At 41.1% G+C, this 3639-nt stretch overlaps 1 pseudogene; it reads left to right on the top strand.

The window, feature by feature from the left end:
* Positions 1-1873, top strand: part of LOC102872072 — a 2285-nt pseudogene extending 412 nt beyond the window's left edge.
* The last annotated feature ends 1766 nt before the right edge of the window (positions 1874-3639 follow it).

The following is a 3639-nucleotide window of genomic DNA, read 5'->3' as shown; positions in this document are numbered from 1 at the left end:
TGCTCACCAAGTTGTGCCAAGAAATCTGGAGAACAACCACTTGGCCAACTGACTGGAAGAGATCTATATTTGTTCCCATTCCAAAGAAACGTGACACAACTGAGTGTGGAAACTACAGAACAGTGTCATTGATTTCACGTGCAAGCAAGATTCTACTGAAGATTATCCAAAAACGATTAGAATAGCACATCAGCAGAGACTTGCCGGAAGTCCAGGTTGGGTTTAGAAGGGGTCGTGGTACTAGGGATATTGTTGCCGATGTTAGATGGATCTTGGTTGAAATCAAGGAATACAAGAAGAATGTCTATCTTTGTTTCATTGATTATGCAAAGGCATTTGACTGTGTGGATCATAACAAACTGTGGCTGACTCTGAGGAGAATAGGAATCCCAGAACGTTTAATTGTGCTAATACGAAACCTATACTTAGACCAAGAGGAAGTAGTCAGAACAGAGCAGGGTAACACTGCATGGTTCAAAATTGGGAAGGGTGTACGCCAGGGAGGCATCCTGTCTCCATACCTTTTCAACATGTATGCAGAGCAGATTATCTGAGAGGCTGGGTTCTATGAGGAGAATTGTGGCATCATGATTGGTGGAAGATCTATTAACAATCTGCGTTATGCAGATGACACAACCCTGCTTGCTGAAACTGAGGAGGACCTCATGCACTTGCTGCGGAGGGTCAAGGACTGCAGCCTTCAGTATGGACTGAGGCTCAATGTCAAGAAGACAAAGATTCTCACCACTGGACCAATTGGCAGCGTCAGGATGGATGGCTAAGAGATTGAGATTGTTCACAGCTTCAGTTTGCTCGGCTCCACAGTCAACACTCTTGGCACCAGCAGTCAGGAAATCAAAAAGCTTATCGCGATGGGAAAATCTGCTGTTAGGGACCTCTCTAAAGTACTCAGGAACAACAGTGTCTCTCTGGAGACTACGATGCGCCTGATACAGGACATGGTCTTTGCAATCGCTTGTTATGCATCAGAGAGTTAGACAATGACTAGGGAGGACAGAAGGATAATTGATGCCTTTCAACTGTGGTGCTGGAGAAGAGTACTGAATGTACCATGGACTGCCAGGAAAACAAACAGATTCCTCTTGGAGAGGATTAAACCAAGCTGCTCCTTGGAGGCAAGGGTTCTGGGGCTTCGTCTGACTTACTTTGGACATGTTGCCATGAGGGACGGGTCCTTGGAGAGGGACATCATGCTTGGGAGGGTGGAGGGACGGCGCAGGAGGGGAAGACCCTCTATGAGGTGGATTGATTCGGTGACTGGGGTAATTGGGATGGGTGTGTCAGAGGCAGTGCGGTTGGCGCAGGATAGAGCAGGGTTTAGGGCTGTTGTGCATAGGGTCGCTATGAGTCTCAAACGACTCGATGGCACATAACAACAACAACAACTCTGACAACAAATAGAGAAAAACCTCAGCGACCTGATTGACCTGGTCCCCAGCCTATGTGAAGATCTTCTTTATTCTCTTGAGCAGCCACTGAAAATTGCCAGAGACAAAGTGGAGGGAAAGGATTATCTTTTGTGTGACTACAACAGAGATGGGGACTCTTATAGGTCACCATGGAGTAATAAGTATGACCTTCCTGTGGAAGGTGCAACCATGCCATCTGATCGGCTGAGAACGCTGGAAGTGGAAGCCAATGATGCCCCTGACCAGTATGGAGACCTGTACTTTGAAGGCAGTGTCTCTTCTGTCTGCCTCTGGGATCTGGATCATGGCTTTGCTGGAGTGAGCCTCATAAAGAAGGCTGAGGATGGATCTAAGAAGATCAAAAGCTGTTGGGATTCCATCCACTGGTGGAAGTACAGGAGAAATCCAGTGGATATACCACTCATTACAACTTACCATACTAGTTTAATTCTCTCTGTATATAAACCTCTAGCTTTTTATAACAATAGACTTTTACGTTATCTTTCCAACAGCTATGAAGCACTTGAACCTGACCTGTTAGAATATTATAATAGTCAAATTGAGTACTGTGGAAAGAGACAGTGGAGAACTCAATGTCAGCAGTTAAAATAAGGCCAGGGTTTGACTTTGAAACACATGAGCAATTAGTCATGGGTAAGTTCAAATTAAAGCAGAAGAAAATTAAATAAGTCAATAAGAGTCAAAATATGAACTGGAGTTTGTCCCACTTAAATTTAAAAACAACCTCAAGAATAGATTTGAGGCATTGAACACTTATGACTGAAGGCCAGAGGAGTTGTGGGATAATACCAAAGAAGAAAGTAAAAGTGATTTAAGAAGACAGGAAATAAAGAAAACACCAAAATGGTTGTCAAACGAATCTCTGAAACTTGCTTTTAGAGCAAGTTGTAGAGAAACTAAACAATTGGGAGACATGTTGAAGCATGGGAGCTGAACAGATGATTTTAAAGGGTAGATTTAGAAGACAAAGTAAGCTATTATAATGAAATATGCAAAGACTAAGAATTAGAAAAATGAAAACATAATTGGCATTTCTCGTACTGAAAGAACTGAAGAAAAATTCAAGTTCTGATTTGTAATGGTGAAAAATTCTTTTGGCAAATTAATAACTGATGTCAGAAGCATTAAAAGAAAATTCAAGAAATATACAAAATTACTGTACTATTATGGTACTGTTAGAAATATGGCTCAATGTTGCAACCTAGACAGAGCAGAACAAAAGACCTCAGCAAAGCAAATTTCATTCATTTCTGCAGAAGGGGGCTTTAGCAAAAAAGTATGAATAAGGAGAGGGGTTCTGCCTTTAGCTCTACCAGAAAAACTAAAGCTGTGTTTCACCCGATTGGCTAAGGTTTTGAAGCAAAGATATAAGTTTGGAGTTCCAAGACTGAAAGACTATGGATAAAATATTGAGTGACAAAAAATTAATATGGAAGAAATAAAGAGTTGCTGAATAAAAAAGAAGTGACTTGATGCACTTAGTTTCAGAAGGTTTTAATGACCAGGAACAATTCATATTGAAAGAAGTCTCGATTGCATTGAAGGCTTTGATCAAAATGAAGGTTCCAGAATTGACAGAATACCAGTTAAAGTGTTTCAGCAAATAGATGATGCTCTGGACATACTCATTGGTCTATGTAAAGAAGTCTGACAGTTTACTGGCCAATCAACTAGCAACAAGTGCTTTAAATCCTCCTCACTTTCAGCAAATAAGATTGTGTCATCTGTATAATGCAAGTTATTGATGAGTCTCCCTCCAATTCTGATGACACATTCTTCTTCGTAGAGTCCAACTTCTAGGATAATTTGTTCAGCATATAGATTGAACAGGTATGGAGATAGAATACCTCCCTAATTCACTCCCTTCCCAATCCCAAACCATTCAGTGCTCCCTGCTCTGTTTGTCTAAGAGCCTCCTGGTCCATGTATATGTTCATCATGAGCACAATCAAGTGCTCTCAGATTCCCAATCTTCTTAATGTCAGCCACATGATCCATACAGTCAATAAAACACAAATAGACGTTCTTCTGGTAGTCCTTATGTTCAGCCAGGATCCATCTGACATCAGCAATGATATTATTAGTGTCATAGCCTCTTCTAAATCCCATTTAAACTTTTGGTTTTTAAATGATATTCAACAGCATTTTGCTTGCATGTGACATCAGTGCTATTGTCTGTTAATTTCCA

This window comes from Elephantulus edwardii, unplaced genomic scaffold, assembly GCF_000299155.1.
Source record: "Elephantulus edwardii isolate Elephantulus edwardi_28Jun2011 unplaced genomic scaffold, EleEdw1.0 scaffold00150, whole genome shotgun sequence".
NCBI classification, from domain to species: Eukaryota; Metazoa; Chordata; class Mammalia; order Macroscelidea; family Macroscelididae; genus Elephantulus; species Elephantulus edwardii.
The sequence above is the reverse complement of the archived record's forward strand: the minus strand, read 5'-3'. Positions and strand labels throughout refer to the sequence as shown.